At 39.4% G+C, this 17,618-nt stretch overlaps 1 protein-coding gene across 3 annotated transcripts in view; it reads left to right on the top strand.

The window, feature by feature from the left end:
* Positions 1-17,618, top strand: part of LOC149182627 (cationic amino acid transporter 3, mitochondrial-like) — a 240,575-nt gene that overhangs the window by 104,014 nt on the left and 118,943 nt on the right. The window lies entirely within an intron of this gene.

Genomic DNA, 17,618 nt, shown 5'->3' with positions numbered 1-17,618 from the left:
AGATTGCTTCTAGATTGTAGAGTCTGGATAACATGCTGCAAGCATCTCCTTTTCCCTAGCCTTGTCTTCTTCAAATTTCATTAGTTGATTTTGCAATTCCAATTTTCTCTAATGGGGCCATGCATGGGGTAACTTGGCCTTTTATAGCAGCCAAGTGTTCTTTCAACCTACATATTCCTCCCCTCCGACACTCCATCCCACTCCTTATGCATTTCTTGCAATATTTGCAATAAATCTTCTCATCAACAATATCAACTTTGATCCATGTTGAGTCTTTTGACTCATGGGCCTATGGTAAAGTTCAAATTTCCAACATTGCAAACCCTATCTTAAATTCTTAATATGCAAATTTCATACTTAAAACTTCAAACTAGTAGAAGGCTGACAGTTAAAAACTTTAAAGACAGATTTCAAAACTCAGATCTGCAATTTAATGAGAGGAAAAACTAAGGACAGATCTTTCATTTGTCTGTTAACATATGGTATACTTGGGACAAATCATTGCTCACAAATGTTCAATGAGAGGTGTGAGGAAAATAGTGGGGGGAGGGGGTTGTCTTTATAGCTTTTTGGCAGGGCTTAGGTGTTATATACCATATCTGGAATATGCTAGCACACCTTGCAAAATTATTAATCTTTTAGGAATTTTGACAAACACTTTATGTGCAATCTTTTTTTAGAACACTTTGTATGCAAAACAAATAAACAATGACAACAAAAATATTTTAAGGCACAACCAGACTTTTATTAGTTTGATCATGAGATTTACATGGAGAATATCAATCTGAAAACCTGTAATACAACTCCAACAAATTACTCAATCAATGCAACACTCCCATAGTTAGCAAATCGATCTTCCTATAATGATGAATATGACCTCAACAAATAAGCTGAGCTCCAGCAAATAATCTTGGCCCCAACAAATAAGATCTCCGGCAAATAATCTCGGCCCCAATACATAAAGATCTCCAGCAAATAATCTTGGCCACAACTAATAAAGATCTTCAACAAATAATCTCGGCCCCAACAAATAAAGATCTCTGGCAAATAATCTTGGTGCCAACAAATAAATTCAGCCCCAACAAATAAACTAGGCTTTGACAAATAAATTCAACCCCAATAGATAAATTCAGCCCCAACAAATAAACAGGGTTCCAGCAAATAAACTCGGCCCAACAGATTAACTTAGTCCCAACAGATAAATTTAGCCCCAATAAATAAATTGGGCGCTGGCTAATCAATTCGGCCCAACAAATAAACTCAGCCCAACATATAAATTTAGCCTCCGTGGACATGAATTCGACTCTCCAATCAATAACCCCCAACTCCAACAAATGTCTTTAGCAATGATCCAATCTCTGACTTCGGCAATATTAAGCAATTCGTCCCACTGAAGAAATGTCTCCCAAAAAACTTGCAATTGAAGCACAAATGGAAACCTGTGCGATTTTTCCACAATGCCATATAGGGTGGAAATGATGTCCACTAAAATTGGTGAGTACCAGCTAGGGTGGCAATGATGTCCTCCGAAACTAGTGGGAGAGTCTTGCCTGAAGCCCTTTAGAGAAACTCACTTGAGCTCTTGATCAACCAATAAGAAATAATCATAATTCAAAATGAATGAGAAATGGACTTCTCTCCCTTTTATAAGATTTTACTGGATCTTCTCCAATCTTGTAGAAATCTCTTTTTATTATTTTATTAATAAGCCACTTAGTGCATTTTCCTCCTATTTTCTAAGTGAATTTCCCCCTTTTAATTACCCTTTAGATAAAAACACATTTTCTCCTTTTATTTAATAAGTGACTTCTTTATTACTAATTAAAGTCACTTTTATGTTGAGAAAATGCTTAAACTGCCACCATGATCACACTGGCCTCCCAAAGCCCCTTTTCATCATTTTGTCTTGTAGATCTTTTTGTCTTGATTCCAATGAGCTATTACACTAATTTGTTTTTCCAAGTAATCAACTTGAAACAACACTAAGCATAATTAATTAAAATATGCCTATTATTAACTTCGTTTTACGGAAATCGTCATAATGCAAGGGAACCAAGATTGAACTTTGCAGAATTGATCTTAAATGATGAAAAATGGCAATCAATCCCAGTCACCCCCCATAAAACTCCTCAAAACTCTTTGGGCCCTGTTGACCACTGGAGTGGCACCTGTAGTTTTTTTGAAGATTCCATGCCCAAGGATGTACCAAAGGCTACTTGTACCATCAAAGATCATCATATCACTAGAGTTTTTCAACTCTACTTCTTCTTCAGTCCTCAGATTCCGTAGCCCTACAGACATATTGTATAAATGTCACTAGCATGATGAATAAATCCATGTAACAGGCCTAGGGTGTTGGGATTCGATCAACAAGCGAGTACACCTTGGAGTGTTTTTTTTACTTGGTTAATTATTCCTGATTTTTAGTGGCGAATAATTTTCTAGGGTTTTCACTCACTACATTACCCAAAAGTCAGGGTGACGACTTGAAGGTTGAGCCCTTAATGCATATTAGTGTTGAGAGTCAATGTATATTACCATGCTAGGTCATCTTTGGAATTTTGTGGAATTTGATTACGTCTAGGGGGTCATTTTTTAATTTTTAAATTTCCCATAGGGCGGAAATTGAAATAAAAATTGTATATGAAATGTAATAAGTGATGTCTAGAGAAGTTGTATGGGGTATGAGTAATAAAAATTGCACCTCTCACCCTCAACTTTCTACTAAGACACTTTGAGAGATTAAAAATGTGTTCTAGACCCTCAAAACCCACTTTTCTTAAGTTTAGTGGAAAACGTGGCAATAAATTAAGCCAACAATTAAATAAATGGAGAAAAATAAATATCCACACATGCTAAATGATGTGGAAATGAGGTGGAAAATCATGGAGGAGTTAAAGTGAAGTCCCAAGGTGATGTGGACTCTTAAAATCAAGGAAAGGACATGTACTCAAGGAAATCAAATTTCATGACATAATTGCAACAACTTTTGATTGGGAAATTTGAATTTGTGGAATTAATGCACATTTAGGAGGATTTGGGAGAATATTTGGTGTGGGAAATGTCCCCACATTGATTCCCACCTGTATACACTTGTCATTTCATCATGGAGTTTGATTTTTCTCTAGGGATTCTTGATTCCACTTGAAAAATTTGAATTCGCATGAAGGTGCTTTGGTATTGTCACCCATTTGCTTTGGGATTGTCAGCGTTTGCCTTGGGATTGGATCCCAAGTTTCTATATAATAAGAGCTTTGTTTTCTCATTATGTAACCTGGAATACGAGCTATTGTGCTTAAGGATACTCTGCTGGATTGTACATTCTTTGCAAATTAATACAAGACTTTGGGGTTACATTTGAGGTGTTATTCTCCTTGTGTATGGTAACTTCTTGATATTCTTGCTCTTATATTTCTACTTGCTTCATTATGTTATTATTTCCATGATTTTTTTTTTAAGTTATGTTGATATGCAACTATCTTGTATTAGCATAAGGATTATTTACTTGCTCTAGATAGAGAAATGTTTTAGTAGATGTCAAATATATCTCTAGAATTTTCTCTTCATTGCATTTGATTAAGCCCATGTGGATCTAATTTGTTCATGTGAAGTTGTGTAGAAAATCTTTCTTTGATCAAGCTTCAAGCGTGAGGGGAAGTTCTCGGGCAAACCAACCCACTCTTGAAAATACTCAAGGAGAACCCACATTTGTCAATTGCCAAAGTCTTATCATTCGGATTTGTCTTGCAGGGATTTATTTTGAGTTTTGGGCTCCTATCTCTAGCTTCATCATTCGATAATTATTTCTTAAATATTGTGCTTCATATTCTTATATCTTGTTATTTTAGGAGCTAAATCATGGCTAGGCAATGAGGAGAGTTTACTCATACTCTTTGGCTTAGCCTTTTGTAGATTATCTTGCACATATACTTTGTGATTTTATTGAGCTAATACTTGGTTTGTTTTGCAGCCCACTCTAACTTGTTTCTTGTGACAGCTTGCGGGATTTGTCTTTGAAACTATTAACAAGTGTGTGCAGGAAATCGAGCTCTCAAATCAAGATCAATTCTCTCTTGGTCGTGGGCATTGAGAGGCTTTCTTTAGCAAGGCTGAGTTCCTTTTGGGGCTGCATTCTCTCTCTCTTGGCCGTGGGCTCAAAGAGGCTTAGCCTCTCTTCTCTTCTTGTAAAAATCTGAATTTTCTTGTGCCCTTCTTTGGCCTCAATTGCAGAAATAACTTATCAAGGAAAAGTCTATAGCTAAAAGGTTTCATTGTAAAAGACTTTCCTTGAGTTTGGAGGAGGCTTCATGGTCTCTTGCCTCTTGTAAATTAATAAAATTTCTGATTTTGGGAACGTGGGTTCTACCCATTGGCATCCCCATCTCTCCACTTTGGGAGAGGACTTGTGGTTGACTTGTTGATTCTTGTATTTCATTTCTTTTACATGCACGCTCTAATTTGCTAATTAACACAACCATACAATCTCATTTACTTTTCTAAAGTCACGACTATTTTGCTTGCACTATTTGTATCAATTGTACAAGTTACAACCTACAATTTTTATTTCATAGCAATTTATTTTTCAAGCAAACAATCTCTTGATATGTTTAGCTTGAGCATTGTCTAAAATCCTTTTATGCTTCATTACTTTGCAAGAATTCACATCTTAAGTTTTGATGCATCTTGTATTTGGGCAATTTCACTTTACAAAGCAAACATTTACTTTATGTCAAACAAATCTCTCAAGTTGAAGTTTCTTTCCTTCTTTTGCAAAACTAATTGAGTACAATCTTGAGTTTACTTTTCACAAGCATTGCTATTTACTTTACATGCAAGTCAATTTTTCATTTTGTTTTGGGTATATCACAAATTTATCATAAGGCAAAGCAAATACTTTTTACAATCTTACATGTTTATGCAATCTTGTGTTTAAAGCATCTCCATCATTTAGTTAACTTTTGCAAACTTACTTGCACATCATAGTATGCATCTTAACTTAGTTGCACATTTAAAACCAACCACCAAGCATAAGCTTGGTTGATAGAAATCATAGGGAAAAATACTTTATTGGAAAGTTCGTCCATTTGATATGAAGTAAGGTAAAAGCGTTGTGACCTTGCGGTTATGAAGGTGGCTTTTCCCCTTGTAGGAATGAAGACACACACTGGCTCATAACACTTAGGGGATGGGTATCGTTAATGACACCTCTATGCCCTCATCCCCCCTTTCTGATAGTCACCCCAATTTCTACCCTTTGGTAAGAGCTCAAGAGAAAGACTCCTCACCTAGATGAGGCATTTTAGATTAAAAATAACCAAGATAATTGCATTCAAATTTAGTATAGGTGCATTTCATGTTGATTGCGGGTAGCATCAGATGTGCTCTAGCCACGAAATTTGGTGGAGAGGTTGGGGCACATAAGATCTCCAATACCCAGAAAGGGTTTGGGCAGATTCTAAACAGATCAGGAGACATTAAAATAATTAATATTTTTAATGAAGTCCCTAAGTCTAAACTTAGGGAAAATAAAATATTAATGTGTATTAATATGACTATGTGTTAGAATGGTCCAAAAGACATGGATCAAGCCAGATCTAATCTTAGCTGTTCATTAGGGACTTAATCTCGGCTGTTGAGATGTCAACAGAAAAAGTATAAGAGGAGGCTTGAGGGGCACTTGGAGGACACACTGAGGGAGACCAGTTAGTTCAATTTTTGGAGCGGGGTTTGCTAAGAAATTGAACTAGTGGTCTGGAGAGAAGTCAGGAGGTAGCAAGTATGGAACAGAGAGACGACATATCAACGCAGAGCCAGAGGAAGCCACGCAGAGGCAACAAAGACTGCGCAGAGCCAGAAGGGCCTGCATCATCCACGTAGACGCTGCAGGAGTGACGCAGAAGCCCAGAGAGGCTGCGCAAAGCCTCAGTAGGTTGACATAGAGGGTTTCAGGCTGACGCAGAGGGTTGCAGGTTGTAGCAGAGGTCAGTAGGGCCTACGCTGGGTTTAGAAAAGTACTGGAAGTTTGTCTATCTGTGGGTAAGCCAGTTTGGTACTCTGTTGTACAAGAAAATTACTGAATAATAAAATCCTCCCTTGCTGCACCGGTTTTCCCACATTGGGTTTTTCCGGGGACATTAGTCCAAAATAACAGTGTCAATGTGTGCATATTTTTGTTTCTATATTACAGTGTGATATCTGCAGCAATATTTATTTTAATGTTTGTTGAAGTAATTTCATGAATAACTTATGATATAAGTAGGAAAAGTAAATCAGTTGCTACAGTGATAGAATTTTCACATGGTATTAGAGGGAGTAATCAGAGACAGAAAGGGAAAATCAGTTATGGGTCAAGACCACGATGCAGAGGCATCCACCTCAGGGGACTCACGCAGATTTTCAGAAGATTGCACAAGAGAGAGAGATTTCAATTTCTCTATGTTGGCTTCCAGGTTGGAAGAAGAAGTGGCGTGCATGACTAGTGCTACATCATCAGAAGTATGGTATATAGACAGTGGAGCCTTGTGGCATATGACGGGAATTGAGGAGTGTTTCTTAGAATATCGAGAAGAGAAGATGAACTTTCAATCACCATGGGGAACAAGGCAAAGTGTACTCCAGTAGGAAAGGGTACCATAGTTTTTCAGACAAAATCGGGAGAGCGGTTCCGTGCCACAAATGTGCTGCATGTGCCAGGATTGGGGATGAACTTACTTTCTGTGTCACAACTACAAGGCAAGGGCTATGACGTCTACTTCATCAAGGAAAAGGTATACGTCAAACACCCGAGCTGGAAAAAGAAAGTGCAGATCGGTATCGAAAGTAATCGGTTGTACAAATTACAACTAGAATCTCTAATGGCACTAATAGGTAGTCACGGGGACAAAGACTTGAACGAACTATGGCACAGAAGGATGGGTCACTTGCACCATGGAGCTCTGAGAATTCTCAAGAGCACTGTAATAGGAGTTTCAGATTTGAGTAAGCAACGAGATGATGTATGCAAGGGATGCGCTCTAGGAAATTATGCCAAGGCGGCATTTCCTAGGAGCAACCATAGGGCCAAGAGTGTACTAGGATTGATACACCCAGATATCTGCGGACCTATGTCCGTCAAAGCTCTCGGTGGTGCCGAGTATTTCCTTACCTTCATTGATGACCACTTGAGGAAAACTTGGATCTATTTTCTGAAAACCAAGGATGAGGTTTTCGGTTGATTCAAGGAGTTCAACGCTCTAGTGGAGAATCTGACAGGTAAGAAGATAGAAGTCTTGCGCTCAGATAATGGTGGAGAATATGTCGATAAGGACTTCATTGATTATTGCGCAAGGAGGGCATCAAAAGAGAGTGGACATCTCCCTACAATCTGGAGCAGAATGGGGTGGCAGAGAGGAAAAACAGGACTATTGTAGAAGCAGTTAGGGCCATGCTGTATGATCAGGATATGCCAAAATTCCTGTGGGCAGAAGCATGCAACACCGCTGTCTACGTTCAGAACAAGACTCCTCATCGGGCATTGGGGAAGATTACTCTAGAGAAAGTCTTCACTGGGAAGACACCTGAAGTTAGTCATTTCAGGATATTTGGGAGTTTGGCATATTGTTGCATACCTAAAGAAAAGAGGAAGAAGCTGGATCAAATTGCAGAAAAGGGGTATCTGCTAGCATATAGTGATAACGCTAAGGCATACAGAATCTATTTTCCAGGGAGCAGGAAGGTAATAGTACGACGAGATGTAAAGTTCATGGAGGATAGAGCTTTCAGAAGATCTCAAGAAATGCCTTCCAAGGAGCAGTTGAAAGAGGATCCGTTGGTCATGCCTTTTCAACCAACGGAAGTAAAGAATCCTTCCTCAGATCAAGAAGATTCTCAGGATGAGGAAGAGGAGCAAACAGAAGCACCTATTGATAGAGGAAGAACTAACAGGGAATTTCGTTAGATTCTGCGTGATGCAGAGAATTTCGTCGGAGAGCCAAGGAACAGTAAAAGGGGGCGAAAATAGCGAGACAGGTATCAGGCGTTAGTAGCTCAGGATGGAGAGCCTGCCAGCTTCAAGAAGGCAGCTCAACATTAGGTCTGGCTAGATGCGATGGTGGAGGAGTATAACTCCATAATGGTAAACGATGTTTGGGAGGTGGTGTCAAGGCCTTAAGACAAATTTGTGATAGGTTCAAGATGGATCTACAAGATCAAATATGCTGTGGACGATAGTATTGAAAAATACAAGGCTAGGTTTGTGGCTAAAGGGTATGCTCAAAAGGAAAGGATTGACTATGAGGAAACCTTCGCCCTAGTAGCCAGGTATACATCTTATTAGGACCGTGATATTCAGCCCCGATGGGATGGGAGATCCATCAGATGGATGTCAAGACGACATTTTTGAACGGGGTAATAGAAGAAGAAGTATACATTGAACAACCAAAGGGCTTTGAAACAAATGAGAAGAAGTCTTATGTATGCAGACTGAAGAAAGCCTTGTATGGGTTGAAGCAGACACCAAGAGCGTGGTATGGTCGAATAGATGGCTACTTGCAGAAGATGGGGTTTGTCAAGAGTGACGCGGATCCGAATCTCTACTATCTGGTCATAGAGAGCGAGCCACTTATCTTAGTATTATATGTGGATGATCTCTTTCTGACAGGATCATCCAGACTCATTGAAGACTGCAAGAAGAATCTAGCCACAGAGTTCGATATGAAGGATCTGGAACGAATGCACTATTTCCTATGTTTGGAAGTTTGGCAGTAGAAAGGAGAAATCTTCCTTGGGTAAGGAAGGTATGCTACAAAAATCCTGAAAAGGTTCGGGATGGAAGATTGTAGACCTATGGCTACGCCAATGATCACCAACTGGAAGAAGATTGATGCATCAAAAGACAAGGATGTCGATCCCACCCTATATCGACAGCTCATAGAGTCCCTGATGTATCTAGTCAATAGTCAGAGTAATACTTAGTGAGGAGTATTGCTAGAGCACAATCCTTGCCAAGAGGGAGTGTTGATTTGGGGTAGCATCGGATGTGCTCTAGCCACGAAATTTGGTGGAGAGGTTGGGGCACATAAGGTCTCCAATACCCAGAAAGGGTTTGGGCAGATTCTAAATAGATCAGGAGATATTAAAATAATTAATATTTTTAATGAAGTCCCTAAGTCTAAACTTAGGGAAAATAAAATATTAATGTGTATTAATATGAATATGTGTTAGAATGGTCCAAAAGACATGGATCAAGCCAGATCTAATCTTAGCCGTTGATTAGGGACTTAATCTCGGCCGTTGAGATGTCAACAGAAAAAGTATAAGAGGAGGCTTGAGGGGCACTTGGAGGACACACTAAGGGAGACCAGTCAGTTCAATTTCTGGTGCGGGGTTAGTTGAGAAATTGAACCAATGGTTTGGAGAGCAGTCAGGAGGCAGCAAGTACGGAACAAAGAGATGACATATCAATGCAGAAGAAGTAGATGTAGAGCCAGAGGAAGCCACACAGAGGCAACAGAGACTGCACAGAGCTAGAAGGGCCTGCGCCATCCATGCAGAGGCTGTAGGAGTGACGCAAAAGCCCAGAGGGGCTGCGCAGAGCCTCAGTAGGCTGATGCAGAGGGTTTCAAGTTGATGCAGAGGGTTGCAGGCTGTAACAGAGGTTAGTAGGGCCTACACTGGGTTTAGAAAAGTACTGGAAGTTTGTCTATCTGTGGGTAAGCCAGTTTGGCACCCTGTTGTACAAGAAAATTGCTGAATAATAAGATCCTCCCTTGCTGCATGGATTTTCCCAAATTGGGTTTTTCCGGGAACATTAGTCCAAAATAACTGTGTCAATGTGTGCATATGTTTGTTTTTGTATTACGGTGTGATATCTGCAACAATATTTATTTTAATGTTTGTTGAAGTAATTTCATGAAGAACTTATGATATAAGTAGGAAAAGTAAATCAGTTGCTGCAGTGATAGAATTTTCACATTTCATTCTAATACATCTCATGGTTTTACTTGCAATTGGTCATTATACTTGTCATTATTGAATTGAATACTTTGTTTTGGTAAACATTATTTTATCTATTTTTTGCAAGTAGAATACTAATTGTTTTCCTTTTGCAAGATATCCTTGTATGCTTTGATTTAGCAATTGATCACATATATTTGAAAGCATCTTTATATCTTGTATCATTGTGCTAACAATTTCTTGTTTCACTTTTAGGGTTACTTGTGCTTTTGATTCAAAGCATTTTATTTATATTAAGCAAATAACTTACATTTTTTGAGAAATACTTTAAAAGGCACAGGTCTTTCAAATGCTTATGCTTATTTCATGTGTTGATGGTTATTAATGGTTATTTCATTTCATATTGCTCACATCATATTTGCTTGTAATCTTAAAATGCAATACATTTCACTCTAATATTCTCCTACAAACCTCACATATTTAACTTAGTTTTCTTTTAGGGACCACCCCCAAATAGCTAGCCTAGGAGATAGCTTAAACAGAGAGAGTTGGGAATAGGTGACGACCCCTTCTCTTAGTTCTTTGCCACCAATCACACTTTGTGGGGTTGAAGGATTTTCTCACTAACTGTAGGTAGGTGTAGGCAGTAGGGTCAACAAGCCCACCAATACTGTAATCCTACTTGTAATGTCCCCAAATTTTGGATTACCTAGTGAGGTGGTTAGGAGGGATTCCTAGAGCTTCTGTTAGCCAGTCATAAGTGTTGAGAAATCTAGGGCATGAATAGTTAAAGGATTTCTCTGCTTGATAATTTCTTGTGATATACTTTTAATTCTTAGATTATAGTCTCGTCTTCTTCGTTATGTTATTGTTGTGTTCTTTTTATCAAGACAATTACCAACATGCACAATAAAAGACAAGTGGTACAATGTTTAGGCTGGTTAGTCAGGGCCACAACCTCTCACCTCTTCAGAGGAAAACCCGATCAAAATTCTTCTTCTAGATCTTCAATTGATGAGTACCAAGACCATGACACAGACCCTTGACTCTAGTATCCTTCCAAGAACCTTGTCACTAACCTTGATGCTCTGCCTCTTCCCTTTCTTGACTTTCTTCTTGATCTTGAACTGCTCTCCTTAGCTCCTTCTAGAGAAACTCGGTTTCTATCCTTCACACTGCTTCTTCTCGACTTTCTTTAGAGAAACTCGGTCTCTATGATCTCACTGTCTTCCTTTATAGAATCTCAGTCTCTAGATCTCTATCTTGGTTACCCAAAAGAAACCTCCTTTGTTGGCCCAGAAGAAACCTTCTCCGCTGCCTAGAAGAATCCTCCTTTGCTGCCTCAGAAGAAAACTCTCCTTCGCTTGCCCAAAAGAAACTTCGCTTGCCCATAAGAAACTTTTTATCACTTTTTCGCACTTCTTCTTGACCTCTTCTTCGCACTTCTGTTTTACTTCTTCTTCGCACTTCTGCTTGATTGAATGCAAGTCGAGTTTCTTGCCTCTAAGTGACGCCGAGTGTGGCTATATATACACCTCCACACATGTCCTTTAGGCCGACAGGATCCCTAAAGGTTAGGCCGACTTCTTCTAGTATGTTCTTCCATCGTTGTAGGCCAACTTCTTCTAGTATGTTCTTCCATCGTTGTAGGCCAACTTCTTCTAGTATGTTCTTCCATCGTTGTAGGCCGACTTGAAGAGGATAAGTGACGAGGTCTTGGAGGATACTTTACATAGAAAAATTTGACCTTTTACAAAGTGTATCATGACTTCATTACATGATAATGACTTTATAATTCTATGACTAGATGACAAATAATTCCTAAAGACTCTCATTCTCAATGAGAGTCTTGACTCAAAAATAAAATCTCTTGCTCATGAAACCCATGAAGCAAGCAATAAAATAAATTTATTTTTCTTTACATCACATTACATAAAATCATAATTACATATCATTGTGAAGACCGAACCTAGTTACATTTTTCAATAATAAGAGCGGGATTACTCCATTGGTGGGCTCAGAGGGTTTTTAGAGGAGTTTTATGGGTCTGACTAGGATCACTTACCATATTTCATGATTAGGGTCAATTCCGTACTATTTGCTTTTGGTTCCATTGCATTCTGACAATTTTTATAAAACGAAGTTATTAACAGACATATTTTAATTAATTACGCTTAAGATGTTTCGAGTCGATTACTTGGAGAAACACTATAGTGTAATAGCTCGTTGGAATCGAGGTGAAAAGATCTACAGGGTAGAATGATGAAACGGGGATTTGGGTGGTTAGTGTGACCACAGAGGTGATTTTTCGGCATTAACAATGACTTTAATTAGTTTATAAAAGTCACTCTATTAGATAAAAAAAGGAAAAATGCTTTAATATTTAATTGGAGGGAAAATGTAAGTAAGTTATAAATAAGGGAAATGAGGGGGTCTCTCCTCATTCTTTCACATGTATCTGGGGAAAAAACGTTTTGGAGAGTTTTGGAGAAGAAGCTTAGGGTTGAGAAACCTTGTCCACCATAGTTGAATTCAGTGTTGAAACTTGAAACTAGGCAACCTAGTTGGTCTTGAGAGTGATATCACTTAGATTTCACCTTTGTGCTTTCATGGAGTAAGAGATTTGCAGGAGATCCTGAAAGGAAGAGGTTTTATTGGTTGACTTCTTGACTTTGTATTTCTCATTTATCTTCTTCCAAGTTGAAGCCATGACCAAATCTTGAAGCCTAGTCCCAATGGAAAAATACCCATTAAGGAGGTTGAGTTTCCTAGTCTTTTTGTAGGTGGGCTCAAACAATGAAGTAGTCCATCTTTCTGCTTATGAATCTGGCCGAGTTTCCTCAAGCATTTGGGTTGAGTTTGTTGTAGCCTAAAGAGGTTGAGTTTTCCATCTTAAAGAGGTGAGTTCGTGGAAAAAATAAAGGAGGACGAGTTAGCCATTCTCAGGGGACAACTTTGTGCCTAGACGTTGATTCCAGGGATGTGTTCCATTGGTATGCTAGTCCTGGTCAACAGCAAAATCCCAAGGGTCGAATCTGATACTTTTTGAGTTGTTTGTCACATGCAAGAAGCAACCAAATAAACTCTATCTTGTTGGTCTGCGTATGGCCTTATTGCTATCAATGTTAAGAGGAATATTTTCCCATTGAAGTGTTGTACATTGGCATTGTACCTGAAGCAGATATAAGAGAATATCATCTTCTTTTTTGTGTGTTTGTTGTGTGTTAAAGGGCTGAAGAAATCTTCAGGTTATCATTTATTTCTACACTGTACATTTATATTACAAACTCAGAATTTTAAAAGCGTGAGTTGCTAGCTTTTCTGAGTCATTTCCAACGATAAAAGATATTACATGTGGCCATTATAATGGGTATTGTTACCCACCATTTTGTGGGTACTATCCCTAGGAGATGTTTTTTCTCCAAGATGGTCTTCAGCCAGCAACCAACAATCCCTTGTAGCCACCAACTAGCTCATTGTGCCATTTCTTCGCCACTTGAGCCAGCCGTGTGGTCCCTTGTCCATTTGCAATGATTGTATGTTTGAAAGTGGGCCTCTCGAAGCTAAAGATATGCCTTGTCATTTGGAAATTGAGTATTGTAGTTTGCTTATCATGGACACTTCTGGGCATGGATTATTGGGGGGATTCGGTGGAAAGAATGGGCTAGCCCTGTGCTCTTGTCCCCTAGACCCCTTTTAAGTATTAGCCTTGGATTCTAGTCCCGTGGTATCTCTTTTATTGACCATTTGGCTCTAGGGATGGTATTTCATGGGAAACACTGATTTTGGTTGCATGGTCCCGCTCCCTTATTCGCTTATATTACCCTCTTTCCATTCATTATCACCCCATTCATCATTTCTCCCACTTGAGTCCACACTCCTCCACTGGGTCCACATAGGGTCAGTATGCCCCTTCCCCTTGCCCACACCTTGGGTCATGGCCTCGAATGAAGCCCAGATGTTGATGCAGCTAAAAAGAAAGATAAAAGTATATATGGCCACATCCAATAGGAAAATGTACCACAAAATGCAAATGATGGCTGGGCCAAACAAATTTAGCACATGGGCAAAAGCAAATACATGAGCTCTACCCCATCATCATGGCTATCACCCTGGTTGCTACAGGTTCTATGAGCCTCCTTCATCATATAGGAACCCATGATTGGCCCAACCCCTGGTGGGCAATGAACTGCCCCACCTTAAAAGGGGGATATTCACTGCTATATCTTGTATATCATGGTCTTACCCCTTGGGCCCCAAGCAGTTAATCAAAGAAAATCATAAAAGGGCAAAAGGCATATAGAAAAGTGTGGAAAAATCAAGGCCGGGGCACCTCATGTACCACAATTGCTCCCTCCTATACACTATAAACCCAAGGGTAGGCTTCCCAAGAATTAGCTACCATTGTACCCCAGCATGTGACTTAGGGTTGCCCCTTCTCATCCCCTACTTCATTCACTTATCTGTCACATGCCACCATCTTTTGAATGATGTACCTTGAATATATTATTCCCTTTAGAAGTGGAAACCACCTAATAGGATTCTTGGTTAACCCCATTTGGACATTTGGAGTTTAGGAGACATTGGCACATTCCGAAGCCCATTATGGAAGGGCAAACCATAATGAAGTCCCCACCTGTGGTTCATGATTGGTAAGCTCATTTACTTGATTTCTCTAATGATTTGTTGTACTGGAAGGCTAGGCGACACATTGGATCTTATGCAGGATTGCAGATGGTCTCCATTTTGGGTTTGGTATCCCTATACGGGGTCCTAATCCAAAGGTCTACATTGGCATATGTAGGGTGTGCATTGAGAGCCATGGGCCTCCACAACATAAGACATCACTCCATGTATCCCCACAACCATTCAGAGATTGCTTGTGGTTCACTTTTTGGACGAGGAAGATGTACCTGATCCATCATGCCCAACTGGCCCCAAATTTGCACCATGCACATCGCAGATGATCCACGACTTGCATGATGATGTGGCATCATCTACACCATCACCCTAGCCTTTGCAGGCGATCTACAAGCATCTTTGATTTGTTTCGAGATCCATGAGGACACTTGTGTGCCCCCACATATCATTTGGAGCACCACAGGTTATTACAAGGGGCCACCCCCTTTCGACTGCTTTTGAGGGTCCTGCTCTTCATTGTGGCACCCATGGACCCCATTAGGCCTCCTAAAGGGCCATACGACATTCATAGATTATCATTTGACCTCTTGAGAGGCTTACTTTTTCATTTATGAGTTAGTTTGGTGGGCATGTCACCAAAAGTTGAATTATTAGAACATTATTTTACTTTTGGGGCTTATGTATGCCAAGGAGGTTCATTCGAACCCCTAAGTTGTGTATTAGTACAAGTGAGATGAGTTCATTTCTTATCATTACTTTGGATTGGATCTTTTTTCTCTCTAGAGATTTTCACACTTTTTCTAGAGGATGAATTGAAGCTTTATAGATCAATTTTGATGTGTGGATATTGGTTTATCTTCTCTTGGAACTTCCCTCTTGTCAATTGTGAATGGTTGGATATATTCTATTACATGTAAGTACATGCTTTTAATGTTATTCTTGTTTTACTTTGTCATATACATTGGACTGGGATTTTTGTTGTTCTAGGGCTAATTGCTACATGCATTTACTGCTTAAAATTGTGGAATTTTGTCTCTATTATAGCATCTCTCAATGTATGGGCCATGTAATATGAATGAAATCTCCTAGGGGTAATTCTATAAAAGAATTTGACTTTGATAAGACATTCCCTTTGTACACCGAAGTATAAAAGCTGCAAGATTGCTTCTCCTTGACCTAGAAGGCTAGTGAAGTGGTCTTGAGGCCTCCTTGACTGGGAACCAAGAAATCCTACTTATATTCATCATAGACTCCATTCTCCCAAAGACTAAGGCACTGGTGTACCAAAGGTGGTCACCAAAAATGACATTCTTTCAATTGCTTTTAGGTCTAGGCATTTTGGGGTACCTAGGGCATCAATTTCCCGATAAGCTAGCCCTCCAAAAATTTCGATCTCTTAGGGTCTCTTGCATTGGTGTTTCCTTAAGCTCTCCTCGAATTTTGAATCCATTCCGATGGTGGAGTTGGGAGAAAAGCCAAGCCCTAGCTCTGAGATCAAACTTTGCCTTACCATCCCCGAGGCTAGTACCTCATAGGATAAAATCAACACCTTTAAGTGAAAATTCTTTCTTTGATCCTTCCCCCACCTTGTCTAGGGTAACATCATTGGTTTCCATACTCATTCCCACTATCCTAGACCGGTCCACTTGGTCCCGTGTGGTCCCATTCCTTTGAAAAGATAAATCTTCATGAACCATCCGGGATACGATTTATAGTAAGGATTTTAGGAATTGGGACGTTCTTTCATAAGTCATATCCCATAAACCTAACGCTCAAATCCTTCTTTCCTTCCCTGGAAGACATTGTACCTTGCTTAGAAAGCAAGCAAGCTTTATCCTTTTAACTCTTCCAGGAAAAGGGATTATTTGGGTCACTCCACATCATTGACTTATCCTTCATTGATGACTCTATAATAAACCGGGTCTTCTCCCATCAGTGAAAGTTCGTAAATAGAAGGGAGCCTTAGCTGAGGTGACAGTGGACTAAGTCTCCATTTGTTGCCCCTGGCCTAACATTTTCCCTTTAGGGATCCCCTTTAGGTTCCCTTGTAGTTTAAGCGGTAACAGGTACAAGGGTGTATGAATGATACTGAGACTGAGGTATATATTATATCTCTGTTTAATAAGTCTCTGAATGCATTTATTCATCACCGTGTGACACTATTTTCTTGAAAATTATTGAAAATGCACCTACAATAGCTTACTATCAAACTATTTGACAAAATTCCTCATTGGAAAAACTTCCATTAACTCATAAAACATAGTGGCCTTGCTGGTCAATTCTAAGTGGGAATTTTATGGTGGTATCAAGGCATGTTCTTGGACAATTGTTGGGGTGAAAGGGCAGATTGTAACAAGGGAAAAATGCTTGCAAGTCAAGAAGAACTGTTTGCCAAAATTTTTAAAATTATGAAAAAACCTTTGCAAAGGTGATAGAGCACATTGAAGCATGGGTATCATCAAAGGAAACAAATAAAAAAAGGAATAGAAGATTCAAGATGGAAAGGTAGCTAAGGACCAAGAAGTAAGGATTGAAAGGAGCCCAAAGGAGAATAATAGTTCAAATGAAGATAGGAAAAGGTATTAACTCATACAAAAGAGGCAGCTCCTGTAGTTGAAGGTGATGACCATGACCAAACCTCCCATGACAAATTGGGAAAATTCATACCTGTTGAAGATGAAGTTAGCACAGATCCACCCCAACAAGTTGGTACAAGGGTTTGGGATGAAGAAGAGTCTGAAATTTCTACAAGTACAGAATGTCTTTCGTCACTTAGCGAGATTGTTGAGTTAGATGATGAGTACAAAGAAAATCATGAAGCTACAACAATTGATGATGATTCCCAAGAGGTGTGTAAAGATGGTAACACATAGTTAACGTTGCAAACTAGGACCCATCTGTTGATGAGGTAGATGTTGCTCACAGGCCTACATATGCCTATAACGTGGAAAACCAATTGGAGATGGATGTAGATAGGATTAGGGTAGCCACGAGGTAATATGATGATATAATGGTATTAGTGACAGATTATTGTTGGAGAAGTG

Source organism: Pinus tabuliformis, chromosome 3_2, assembly GCF_031772625.1.
Source record: "Pinus tabuliformis cultivar Carrire ecotype Pingquan chromosome 3_2, CPIR1, whole genome shotgun sequence".
Lineage (NCBI taxonomy): Eukaryota > Viridiplantae > Streptophyta > Pinopsida > Pinales > Pinaceae > Pinus > Pinus tabuliformis.
This window is presented reverse-complemented; position numbering and strand designations above follow the sequence as displayed.